Genomic DNA, 14,527 nt, shown 5'->3' with positions numbered 1-14,527 from the left:
CACCAGTGCAAGGCTGAAGGGCCAGGAGAGAGGGGAGGGTTTAAATCTGCATAAGGCTTAAGACTCCTGGGCCTATTCTGGTTGGCCCAGGCGCCTTAGGCCCCACCTGTGGGCGGGGTTTCAGATGCCTGGGCCAATCCAGCCCCATTCTGCAGCCGGCTGGCCTGCTGGATGGGCGGGTTTGGCACCCGTCTGTCCGGCCAACATTTTACAGGTATAGGGGGTAGGATTGAGGGTGGAGGGGGGTCGTGAGGTTGGCAGGGGGTCGTGGGTCGGCAGGGGGGGCGGCGATCGGGAGTTCGGGGGAGCGGTCATTGGGGGGGTTGTGTCGAGGGCAGGAGGGCCTGGGATCCCTCCTGCCCGTATTGTAGTGGGGGGTAGGGGGTAAGGGGTCCGCCTGGGCAGGAGGGGTTGGCCTCCCTCCTGCCCGATCATGTAGAGGGGTGGGGGGGGTGAGAGGCCAGGAGGGCTTGGACTCCCTCCTGTCCTGATCGTAATTGGAAGGTGTCGTGGGTGCTGTGGGGCAAGAGGGCTTGTGCTCCCTCTTGCCCCGATGCTGTCGGGAAGTCGGCGAGGCAAGAGGGCTTGGGCTCCCTCTTGCTCCAATGCTGTCGAGGGTTGGGGCGCCGGTAGGGCAAGAGGGCTTGGGCTCCCTCTTGCCCTGAACATAGTCGGGGGTTTGGGGTGCCGCGGGCCAGGAGGGCTTGGGCTCCCTCCTGCCCAGATCATTTTAAGGTGGGGATTCTGTAACCGGTGATGTTTTTGACAGACACGGGTTACAGAATCCAGCTATTAGGCGAAGGACAGGCTCCTCCTTCGCTTAAAAGCCCTTGTGTTGGACGTTTGGGGCTTAGGCGTTTTTTTGGTTCATTATGGGGTATAAGTGTTTGTGTCGTGGGGGGATAAGTGTAGACGTAGTGGTGGTCTGGGTGTTTAAACAGCTGAATGTAGAGGCAGGCCATTATCAAAAAAAGGATGTTTGTTTTGGTTATGGACACTTTCCCTGCTTCTGCTTTCAACGTTTAAGGCCTTAGGCCAAAAAGGGACTTAGACAGTTTTTTTTTAATTATGCCCCTCTATGCTTATACTGAACTTCTCCTTGGCTTAATTCAAGCTATCCTGTGATGCTCGTTGGGAATTTTCTTCTATGTTTTGCATACATATCCTTGGCTGAAAATATGTGTACTGGCCTTGTTATATATGTTTGACATGAGATATCTGGCTGTATTGTCTTATATTCATTAATCTTTCCTTGTATACCATGATTTGTATAGCTGGATTGTTTCATGTCCTAGTTAATATTTGAATACTTTGATTATTTATATTATAAAAACTAATAAAATATTTGAACTACAAAAAATTTGCAGTATTCTGGAAATTTATGCAGGTATGAGGGTGGTTTCAAAATTTGGTTAATAAAAAAAAAAAAAGCTGCGATAGCGGTTTTAGCGTGTGCTTAGCGCGTGCAGAATTGCTGCACACACTAGACGCTAATGCCAGCATTGAGCTGGCATTAGTTCTAGCTGCGTAGCGTGGGTTTAGCGCGTGCTAAAATTCTGTGCGTGCTAAAAACACTATCGCAGCTTAGTAAAAGGAGTCCTAAGTGTATAGCCCACGATGAAGACTACATTGTTTAACCTGCTTTTTTACCAAACTTTTCAAACTACCCTCATGAGATCTATGTGCATGCACTGCTTTCAATGCATATTCATTAGGGAAATCCTGAAAATCTGACTGGATTGCGGCCCTCAAGGAGGGACTTTGAGATCCCTGCTAAGCTCTGTCTTAACTGCACAAGCCTCAAACACGTATAATTTTAAAGTGTTTGAGACTTGTGTAGATGAGGATGGAGTTTGCAGGAATGAGGCAGGGACTGGAAAAGAGCTCATGGGGACGGGATGGGAAAAAAATTAGTCCCACTAATACAAATCCAATCAGGAAAAGGGTCAGTTAAACTCCAGTTATTACTCTAAATCAGAACCCCATATGGAAACAAACACCCCCTCTGTAGCACTAACAGCCTTAATCACACACACATGAGCCAATCACACAACATATAATAGCAGGAAACAGAAAAAGAAAGAAAGGTGGAGAAAAAGCCTCAGTTCAGCTTCATCTGGCAAAAAACTCCACCTTTCAAACAAACCCTGCACTCCAAAATATAGAAAAAATAGAAAAAGCACTATGGTAGCCTGCAGAGTGGTGTTACATAGCACACCGGGACACTCAGCCCACAGTCGTGATGATATGGGTAGATGAGCACTGAAGCGATACAGTCCAAGATTTTGCGTAGAACATAGCAAGAAAAAAACAACTTAGCTGCCTCGGCATCCAGGATACTCTCAGTCCTTCATCTCCTGGGCCCTGCAGCCACTGAACCCGATGGGGAACCCTCCGTTTCGCTCTGGTCGCTGTGTCAGGGGTTTCAATTTCACTGCTGCTCATACGCCCTTTCCAGACCACTACGCCCTTCAGGCTCGCATACCACTTCACGAATCAATGCCTATTCTCAGAAGCCCCGCAGCCACCCGCTAGAAATTTCTTACAGGCGCCACCTCCAGACACGATCCACCAATCAAATCCATTCACACACCAAAGAAGGCCGCCCACTCGATCCGGGCATGTCTCCCTCTCTTTCTCTGCCACCCTATTCAGCACCATGCTGTCTCTGTCTGTCTATCTATCTATCACCTCATTTCTCAATCTCTCTTCTCTCTCACCCTCATCCATCATGACCCTTTTGTCTCCATCTCCTCCCCCAATATCCAGTGTCATCCTCTTTTTCTCTTCCCCCTTCTCTTTCAACCATCATCTTTTAGTATTGCAAGTTCAGCAGCAGAGCAGAAGTGGTATTAGCAATAAAAACAAGGTGAAAGGTTATCCAGTCCTACCCTAGCCAGGATCATTTTCATGCATCTTTCTGATTTCACATGAAAGTTTCATTAAGGGGTCCTTTTACTAAGACACGCTAGCCGATTTAGCGTGTGCTAAATATTAGCGCACATTAAATGTTAATGCATCCATTATAGTCTATGGACGTGTTAGCATTTAGCGCATGCTAAAACGGCTAGCAAGCCTTAGTAAAAGGACCTCTAAGTTAGCCCTTATTGTCTATCTAACTCTGGTTACTCTATCTTGACTGTCTATGTGTTATATCATCTCTTACACCCTATTCAATTAAGATTCTATTACGGTATATTGTATTGACATTATGGGCTCCTTTTACTAAGATGCGCTAGTGTTTTTAGCGCGCGCTGAAGATTAGCGCATGCAAACACGGAAAATACTAACGCAAGCTCTAAGGAGGCGTTAGCGTCTAGCATGCACGGCATTGTAGTGCGCGCTAAGTGCGCGCTTAAACTGCTACCGTACCTTAGTAAAAGGAGCCCTATAAATAGCATATTAAGCCATAATATGTACTATAATTTTTTGGGGGGTTAAAATTACCTATTGCCTAAGTCCAAATTGTTTCTTTCTTTCTTTCTTTATATTCCGCATACCCTACAATTCTATGCAGATTACAAATTATTCAGATACTCAAGCATTTTTCCCTATCTGTCCCGGCGGGCTCACACACTATCTAATGTACTTGGGGCAGTGGGGAATTAAGCAACTTGCTGTACTAGTAGTTGAATTTCTTCAAAAAGGTGATAAATAAATCCCAATCAATCAATACATTAGGCTCCCTTTTATCAAGCCGCGTTAGGGTTTTTTATTGCCGTCCACTGCGTTAAAAACTCCAACGCTCATAGAATTCCTTTGAGCGTTGGAGCTTTCACCACAGTGGCCAGCGATAAAATACCCTAATGCGACTTGAAAAAAGGGGTCCTTAATTAGGAAAATATATTTTTCATTAAAGGATTTTTTTTTTTTTTTCTAATTTAGGGCCTCTTTTCTAAAGTCATGGTAGCGAATCTCGGTGCAGCAAATGTAATGCAGCCCATAGGATTTGAATGGGCTGCAACTCATTTGCTTCATGACAATCACTACCGAAGCTTTGTAAAAGGAACCATTAACGTATTCCAAAGGGTATGAGCGTTATGAATTTTCAATTTGGGGGGAATACAGGAGACAGATTTTTGTTCTTTAGTTTTGTATAAATCACTGGCATTTTAAAATTGTTTTGTAGAAATTATTTATTAACTTTACAAAAATAATCTTGTTATTGTAGCAGAGCAGAGGGACAAAACAACCTTTTCAAGTACAACAATTATTTCATAAGGAAATAATTACACACCCCGCTGGAATCCAGTCTACAGGAAAGCAGAGGGAAGGGCACAATTTCAAGAGACTTTAGAAGCAAAAATTAAGCAAAAAACTTAGCAGCAGCTCTTCTAACACAAAAAAAAGATATAAAGAGGTTTAGGCAGATCACCCACTGGCCTAGCATTCAAGAAAGTAACTAACCCCCTGTTTTACTAAGGTGCGCTAAACGTTTTAGCACACGTTTAGCGCACACTAAGGGCTCCTTTTACGAAGGTGCGCTAGGGCTTTTAGCGCACGCACACAATTACCACCGAAAATCTACCACCTCCTAAAAAGGAGGCGGTAGTGGCTATTGCGCACGTTAAGGCCCTAGCAGACCTTTGTAAACGGAGCCCTAAATCTACATGCGCACTAAACACTAATGCGTCCATAGAGTTACATGCACGCGTTAGCATTTAGTGTGTGGTTAGCACATGCTAATATTTAGTGCATACTAGAAAGCATAGTGCACCGTAGTAGAAGGAGCTCTAAGTGTTCAAGTTCTTAAAACATTCTTACCGTAATTCAACTGAACCACATTTACATGAACAATTTCAACCAAAATAAACACTTCAGCTGAGAACTTGAGATCGCAGAGTCAAAAGCTGTTGCCTCCTTTACTATGTTGTAAGAACATCATTGCAGTAGACCAGGGGTGCCCAATAGGTTGATCGCGATCGACCGGTAGCTCGCCAAAGCAAAGTGAGTCAATCGCCCAGGACTCACTTTGCCTTGGCGATCTCTCGGGCCGATCAGTCTTCCTCTCCCCAACATCAATTCTGCTATCGGAGAGGAAGTTCGGGCCAGCCAATCGCTGCCTAGCTGTGCGGAACTTCCTCTCCGACGGCAGAATTGACTTCAGGGAGAGGAATGCTGGTCGGTCCGAAGCTGGGAGAGCTTGGGGTGGCGTCGGCGTCGGCTTTGGGGCCTGTTATCCATTGGTGGCGGTTTGGGTCCTGTTCCCCGATGGCAGTGGCAATGGCTTGGGGAAGGACAGGGAGAAAGAAAGAAAGGGGCACAGGCAGGGAGACAGAAGGAAAGAAGAGAAACAGGAAAAAAAGAAAGGGGGCATGAAGAGAGAAAGAAAGAAAGGGCAGGGAATGAGGTGTGGAGGAGAGGAAGCATATAGGCTGAAAGAAAGATTGGATGCACAGTCAGAAGATGAAAGTGCAACCAGAGACTCATGAATTCACCAAACAAGGTAGGAAAAATGATTTTATTTTAAATTTAGTGATAAAAATGTGTCTGAATTTATATCTGCTGTCTATATTTTACAATATGGTCCCCTTTTACTAAACCGCAATAGCGGTTTGTAGCGCAGGGAGCCTATGAGGGTCGAGAGAGCCCTGGGCATTCAGCGCAGCTCCCTGCGCTAAAAACTGCTATTGTGGTTTAGTAAAAAGGGAGGGGGGTATTTGTCTATTTTTGTATGGTTGTTACTGAGGTGACAGTGCATAGAGTCATCTGCTTTGACCTCTTTGAAAAAATCCCGGAATAGGAATGATAATTAACATTTTCTATGCGTACAGTGTGCGTTGTGTTTTTTTAATTTTATTGTTGGTAGATCATTTTGACTTAGTCATTTTAAAAGTAGCTCGCGAGTCAAAAAAGTGTGGGCACCCCCTGAAGTAGACACTAACTTTACAATTAAGAAAGGTAACATTCATAGTATGAACAAATAATCCCAATCTCCAATCCCTGTCTGGTTCTATTACAAAATCCACAATCCAAGACGTTGGAAAACCCCAAACATCTTTTACTTTCAAAACCTGGGTCCAATTCAACATATCAAAAGAGACCTCACATCCAGACACCAATGGTTGATCTTCATCCTTTTTAACAAAGGATGACAGATAATAAGCTCTAGATCTAGATCTAGTTAGGTACTTTGGACCTGGGTTGCCCACTGTTGGAAACAGGATACTGGGCTTGATGGACCTTCGACCTGTCCCAATTTGGCAATTCTTAAGTTTTTATACTGGTGGATGCAGGGATATTCATAACTATTGAAAATCAGTCCTACAGTGGTCCTTTAACTAAAGGCGTGCCAATTGTGGCCTTACTGTGCCCCTTTCCATCATACCCAGAAATTGACCATTTTTTCTCTATTTCTGGAATTAATGGCAAAATACTAATTGTGCAATTAGCACACAGCCATTAAAAACATTACCACAAGCCCTTACCACCACCCATGTTGTGACCAATAATGGACCAAGCACTAATCCCATGCTAATCAGTTAATATGCGACAACGCCCATGCACTGAGTAGTGCTGTAATGCCCACTCTCCACTACAGGTCTGCATGGGAACGGGGATCGCGGGAATCCCACGGGTCCCACAGGAATCCCCCCTAAGCCGCGGGACTCCCATGGGGACCCCCCTCTGGCCCATGGGACTCCCACGGGGACCCCCCTCTAGCCAACGGGACTCCCACGGGGATGGAAGGCTTTGGAAGCAGGGATCGTCCATATAATATAATGGACACATCAGCCTTAGTAAAAGAGGGGGTTTATAAGTTAATTACCTGAACAGAAAACAAAAAAAGGGTTCCACCAAAGAGATTCCACAAGGAAAACTGCAGCGCAAACACAAAAGAAACTGTGGAATTGATGATTCTGTCAGAAGTAATTGCTGCTTTTTATGGGAACGGGTGGGGACGGAGAGGACCCTGGCGGAGATGGGTGGGGACGGAGAGGATCCTGGCAGGGACGGGCGGGGATGGGTGGAGTTTCTGTCCCCTTGCAACTCTCTACTCTCCACCCCTGATTTCTATGAAGGAAAATGTTGCCCGATATGTTAAATTTAGAATAGAAATTATCTCTGTGGCAGGAGTGAAATTAAGGAATTATCTTCCTGGCATGCTGAGGACCAGTTCTGACCAATTAAAGTTTAGAAAAATGTTAAAGACCAAACTATCCCCCTCTTTTACTAAGGTGCGCTAACCAATTAGTGTGCGCTAATCAAATTAGTGCGTGATAAACGCAAACGCATCCATAGACTAACATGCTTGCATTAGTGTTTAGCATGTGCTAAATTGATTAGCGCGCGCTAATCAGTTAGTGCACCTTAGTAAAAGAGGGCCTATATGTTGAGGCCTTTTTTAAATTTCATGCTGCAAATTGGTCAGGATATCTTGAATGTGATTAAGATGATTTAGGGCTCCTTATACAAAGGTGCGTTAGGGCCTTAATGCGTGGAATAGCACGCGCTAAAATGTCACGCATGCTAGCCATTAACATCTCCTCTTGAGCAGGCAGTAGTTTTTCAGCTAGTGCATGCTATAACACACGCTAATCTGGTGCGTGCGCTAAAAACGCTAGCTCACCTTTATAAAAGGAGCCCTTAATGTAGCATAGTCTGCTAATGTATTGCCTCCCCAGTTTTCAAGGGATACTGCTAGTATGTGATTGTGCTGTAACTGAAGATGGTTTTTTATGTATTTTGTCTGGAACTATTGTGAATATTTTACTGTGACTCACTTAGGGATAGTTGGTCTATAAATTTTAGAAATAAATAAATAAAATAGTTCTTTTCAATGAGCAGTGTGCACGTACATATCAGGAAATTTACCACAGGATGTCTTAGAACAGGGGTGCCCACACTTTTTTGACTCGCGAGCTACTTTTAAAATGACCAAGTCAAAATGATCTACCAACAATAAAATAAAAAAAAAACACAACGCACACTGTACGCATAGAATTGTTAATTATCATTCCATTTTTTCAAAGAGGTCAAAGCAGATGACTCTATGCACTGTCACCTCAGTAACAACCATACAAAAATAGACAAATACCCAAACCCCTCCCTTTTTACTAAACCACAATAGCAGTTTTTAGCGCAGGGAGCTGCGCTGAATGCCCAGCGCTGCTCTCAACGCTCATAGACTCCCTGCACTAAAAACCACTATTGCGGTTTAGTAAAAGGGGACCATATTGTAAAATATAGACAGCAGATATAAATTCAGACACATTTTGATCACTAAATTTAAAATAAAATCATTTTTCCTACCTTGTCTGGTGATTTCATGAGTCTCTGGTTGCACTTTCTTCTTCTCACTGTGCATCCAATCTTTCTTCCCTTCTTTCAGCCTGTATGCTTCCTCTCCTCCACACCTCATTCCCTCCCCCAACTTTTTCTTCCTCTCTCCCTGACCTTTCTTTCTTTCTCTCTTCATGCCCCCTTTCTTTTTTTTCTGTTTCTCTTCTTTCCTTCTGTCTCCCTGCCTGCCCCTTTCTTTCTTTCTCCCTGCCCTTCCCCAAGCCACTGCCACTGCAGCTGCCATCGGGGAAATTGTTCATGTAAATGTGGTTCAGTTGAATTACGGTAAGTATGTTTTGGGGGTGTTCTGGGGGTGCTCATGTGGCACCCTTTTTGTGAAGATGTTTATGTGGCACCCTTTTTGTGAAGTTCACAGCAGTGCCCTGTAAAGTGCCCCACTCCTCCATTGCCATGTCTAGGTGGCCAGTCCATCACAATCCTGGCCTCTCCCACATCTAAATAGTTTTGGTTCTGGGAGTATGGGATTTGGATAAAATTTTGGTCAGGAATGTGGTCTAAAGATGGATGTTCTGGCAGTCTGGATGAACAATAACCAGGACGTCCAGATAGACGATTAAAAAAAAATTCTAGATATGTTTTTTGAGAATGGACATTTTCCCACTGCTGACTTTGGGCATCTAGCACCATACATTCGAATCGGACTTAGACATTTGTTTTGATCATGCCTCTAATGCCAAAGATGGATGTAAAAAAAGGCTTACAGGGACATATATATATACATTAGTCAGTGAAGTAACTATGATAATAAATGAGAAACTGACTATAGTAATAAATACCAGTGGTAAGAGAGCAAATGCCGTTTGAAAAATGCTCAGAAAAAGTGAAACTCTGAAGGGGGGTGAATACCTCCCCTTGGTAAAAGAGTTTACCATCCAATCATTGCATTTACTTTATAAAACATCACTCTCTAACCGTTGGTAAAAGCTTCAATTTGTTTGAAAAAATTGCTTAGTCGACAAAAATTGTTCAAAGTTGTCATGCATAAGAAAATCTCTTGCTAGAAAATCTCTTGCTCAATAACAGAAAACCATGCACTTATCTGTGCAGACTTTAAAGACTGTAGATGTAAGGGCTCTGGGGTCTCAACGTGGCCCCGTTTCGGTAAACTGCTTCAGGAGACCCAATACAATACTGCACACTGGTATAAATGTATCTTCCCAAGAGATGATTTGGTTTTCTCCTGGGTTCAAGCATGAAACAGAGCCCAGAGCTGAATTGCTCCTGTACTGCTGAAACTTGGCAAGATGCAGTTCAATAGTTCCAGCTGGTCCAGTGAATTTATTTGCTGGGGAGCAGGAAGGAGAGGAGAAGAATGGAAACGCTGCCTTAGCTGTCAAGCTAAGGCAGCGTTTCCATTCTTCTCCTCTCCTTCCTGCTCCCCAGCAAATAAATTCACTGGACCAGCTGGAACTATTGAACAGCCTCTTGCCAAGTTTCAGCAGTACAGGAGCAATTCAGCTCTGGGCTCTGTTTCATGCTTGAACCCAGGAGAAAACCAAATCATCTCTTGGGAAGATACATTTATACCAGTGTAAATTGCTTAGTCGACAAAAATTGTTCAAAGTTGTCATGCATAAGAAAATCTCTTGCTAGAAAATCTCTTGCTCAATAACAGAAAACCATGCACTTATCTGTGCAGACTTTAAAGACTGTAGATGTAAGGGCTCTGGGGTCTCAACGTGGCCCCGTTTCGGTAAACTGCTTCAGGAGACCCAATACAATACTGCACACTGGTATAAATGTATCTTCCCAAGAGATGATTTGGTTTTCTCCTGGGTTCAAGCATGAAACAGAGCCCAGAGCTGAATTGCTCCTGTACTGCTGAAATTTGGCAAGATGCAGTTCAATAGTTCCAGCTGGTCCAGTGAATTTATTTGCTGGGGAGCAGGAAGGAGAGGAGAAGAATGGAAACGCTGCCTTAGCTGTCAAGCTAAGGCAGCGTTTCCATTCTTCTCCTCTCCTTCCTGCTCCCCAGCAAATAAATTCACTGGACCAGCTGGAACTATTGAACAGCCTCTTGCCAAGTTTCAGCAGTACAGGAGCAATTCAGCTCTGGGCTCTGTTTCATGCTTGAACCCAGGAGAAAACCAAATCATCTCTTGGGAAGATACATTTATACCAGTGTGCAGTATTGTATTGGGTCTCCTGAAGCAGTTTACCGAAACGGGGCCACGTTGAGACCCCAGAGCCCTTACATCTACAGTCTTTAAAGTCTGCACAGATAAGTGCATGGTTTTCTGTTATTGAGCAAGAGATTTTCTAGCAAGAGATTTTCTTATGCATGACAACTTTGAACAATTTTTGTCGACTAAGCAATTTTTTTCAAACAAATTGAAGCTTTTACCAACGGTTAGAGAGTGATGTTTTATAAAGTAAATGCAATGATTGGATGGTAAACTCTTTTACCAAGGGGAGGTATTCACCCCCCTTCAGAGTTTCACTTTTTCTGAGCATTTTTCAAACGGCATTTGCTCTCTTACCACTGGTATTTATTACTATAGTCAGTTTCTCATTAAAGATGGATGTAAGGCAGAAAGTGAAGATGGAGAGAAAAACAGTTAACGGACAAGAAGGCCCTGGAAACATAGTTAAAAGCACAGAAAAATAAAGTCACCAGACAACAAAGGTAGGGAAAATGATTTTATTTTCAATATAGTGATTGAAATGTGTCAGTTTTGAGAAAGGAAAGATGTTAAACTTTAACTGTGAGGGTCGCAGAAAAATAGGAAAGATTTATAAACTATAAAGGAAAGATTTATAAACTACTAGCTGATGCCCCGGCGTCGCACGGATATTTAATTATAGCAATAACACTGTAAATGGATTCAAATAAAGATACTTTATAGTGGTGAATGAAATTATTTTTTTACAGCTTAATAAAAAGTACAATATTCAAATTATAATGTGAAATATTTGACAAAATGAATACAATACAACTAACGCAAAACGTGATTATAAACAACATTTTTAGTTTCACCTCTAGGAGCAAGAACATATAAATTCTTGGGTGAACCCACCCTTGAGCACATACACACACACATACACACATACATACCTCCGATTTTATATATATAGATAAAGCGTTTGGCCTCATGCAAAATTGTCATTTCTTTAATGAGACATTAACTATTTTTTCTGCGGCCCTCCAAGTACTTACAAATCCAAAATGTGTGGCCCTGCAAAGGGTTTGAGTTTGAGACCACTGCTTTGGAGGGAGGGGTAGAACAAGTAGGGGGAGGTAATGGAGAAGGGAGAGCATGCGAGTGTCTTGAGGGAGGAAGTAGAAGAGAACAGAGAGTGAGATAATCCTTCAGGGGAGGAAGAAAAAGGGAGAAAGTGCTTTGGTGAGTGGGACAATGGAAACCAAAGTGACATAGTATCTGTGGAAAGGTAGAGAATACCTCAGTCAGAATGGGGGGGGGGGGGGGAGGGAAATACTGAGGTGACTGTAAATGTTTTCTGGATGTCTGCAAGTGTGATGCTTTTAATTCATGAATGTTATGCAAGTTAGTTTACTTTATTTGTTTTCAGCACATTATTTTTACTTCCCAGTTTGATTAGTGGGGAGATCTTTGTTTTTTCTTTGGGCTTCTTTTACAAAGCTGTGGTAGAGGTTTCTACTGCGGGCCAGTGAGGTAAATGCTCCGATGTTCATAAGAATTCTATAAGCAGCTGACCCACAGTAGAAACCTCTACCACAGCATTGTAAAAGCCAGTGTTTATCTTTCTTTCTTTTTTTATATTTTGTCTTATTTTTTAACTCCATATTTAAGTGCCAGGTGTGTCAATTATTTCCTGTGCATTGAGATTTTCTTTGGTGTTACTAGTCATGAGTGGTAGAAGAATCATTTTCATCTGTTGGAAATTTTTATAAAGCATCATACCAATAGATTGAAGATTGAAGGTTTTCCATTCACTAAATTTCAAGGTGATACAGGAGGCTAGTCTGACAGGTTCATGAAAAGGGTCAGCCGCTTAATTCCATTTGCAGCAGTGTTGTTTAGGATTTATGCAATGATTAACATTTTCATTGTATCAGTTGCATTCAGAATATAAATTCCAGTCATTTTTGCAATTTCTAAAAATGGTCGATCTAGTGCTTTGGAATTTTTATGATTCACTAATGGAAAATTAGCTTGGGTAGTACTTGGTCTCTAATGAAAATGAAGACATGAATTTGAAAGCTTTTTTGGCATACCTGATTAACATTGCTAACACTAAAATATGCGATTAGCTGTTTTAAATGTTGGTAAAGAAATAAAAACACCTCTTTTTAAATATATACTGTGGTATATACATGTGTGAACAAGTAACATGGAGATAGAGAAATAGTAAGCATACATCTCTTCAAAATCAAGATCAAAATTACTACTGTACTATTATTACTTGTCATTTCTATAGCACTGCTAGATGTATGCAGCACTGTACATTAAACATGTAAGAGACAATCCCTGCTCAATAGAGCTTACAAACTAATTAAAACAGATAAACAGGACAATTGGGGGTTAGGGAATTTCAGACAGAAGGAATGATAAAACAGACATGAGTATTTACAAGTGAGTGGTAGTTAGGAATTAAAAGTATCCTCAAAAGAGTGGGCTTTTAGCCTAGATGTGAATATTGCCATAAATGGAGCTTGACATCATCATCATAATAATAACTTTATTTTTATATACCGCATTACCACAAACAATTCAGAGCGGTTTACAGAGGAAGAGACTGTATTCAGACAATCTCTTCCAGGCATTTGGTGCAGCAAAATAGAAGGGATGGAATTCTGAGTTGGCTGTAGAGGAGAAGGGTTCATATACAAGAGAGACTTACCTGATGAAGTTCCCAGTGAGAAGTATAAGGAGAGATACTGAGGAGCTACAGAGAAGAGGAGTTTGAACTGTATGTGGAAATGAATAGGGAGCCAATGAAATGACTTGAGAAGAGAGGTGATGTGAGCATAGTGACGCTGGCAGAAATTGTTCAGTGGTTACAAGGGGGTCAATATTCTGAGAATTTGTCTGCTAAGCTTTATGATTTAAAGGAGTAAATTGTGGTTTAACTTTCCTGGGCCTATGTATCATGCATTTTTACTAAACAAATCAATATCGGTTCAAATTAGGAATGTACATTCTTTTCAAATGACAAGGTGAAAAGTCAGTTGTAATATACGGAATGATGTATGAAACAAATTCCTTGACCTCCTTCTAGAATCATTGAAGAGTAGGACAAGTAAAAAGTAGGGTTGAAGTGTGCCCACTTCTAAATGGCAAAGCCAACAAGTATTGAAAAATGCTTTTTTTTAATTTGCTTATAGGGCCATAGGGCCTTCTACTTCAAGAAGAAAAGAGATTGTAGGATTGGGAAAGAAGTATGAGGCCTATTCACTGCTTACATTTCCTATCCTTCAGTAACAACTTATTTTTGATGCTACCTAAGGTCCAAACAAGCCTTTATTCAGCATCCAGATAATAATAATAATAACTTTTCTGTTTCTCCCCCTGCGAAACACTATTTATGTATGCAGACATCTTTGTTCTCCTTAAGATTGACTCGAACCTCACTAACTTCGTTGGGAATATAATAGAATGTATAATGAAACTTCAGTCTTGGGCCCTTAGGGTACAAATGAAACTGAACGAGTCCAAAACAAAGTTACTTTGGCTTGGCCCAAAATTAGAGCAGCTACCTTCGCCCATTCTGATGCCTTCAGGATCCTACTGCAGATTGAATTCTCAAGTAAAATTCTGGGTGTCATTATAGAGTCAACACTTTCATTCACCGACCATCTTAATTCTCTGGTAAAAAAAAATGTTTTTTTAGTCTCCTTGTGTCGAGGAAAGTGAGAGCCTGTTTCCATCATCAACACTTTGCTGTCCTTGTTCAATCAATCATCCTTTCGAGGCTGGATTATTGTAATTTGGTCTATTTAGGCTTGACCAAGAAAAGCTTTCAGAGACTGCAACTGATCCAGAATACTGCTGCTAGGCTGATCTTTGCAAAAAGTAAATTTGATTATGTCTCTCTGCTCCTGCAAAAACTTCATTGGCTTCCTATAATTTCCAGGGTTTATTTTAAATGTGCCTGCTTAACATTTAAGATCTTGCATGGCATCCTTTCTCCTTTAATTCCCGTGTCTTGGAATTCTGTAAGATCTGACAATACTAGATCTACTCAAAAATTTAAATTGTCCTTTCCTACGCTGAGAGGCGTTACCTACATTGGCAAATTA

Source organism: Geotrypetes seraphini, chromosome 4 (assembly GCF_902459505.1).
Source record: "Geotrypetes seraphini chromosome 4, aGeoSer1.1, whole genome shotgun sequence".
Lineage (NCBI taxonomy): Eukaryota > Metazoa > Chordata > Amphibia > Gymnophiona > Dermophiidae > Geotrypetes > Geotrypetes seraphini.
This window is presented reverse-complemented; position numbering follows the sequence as displayed.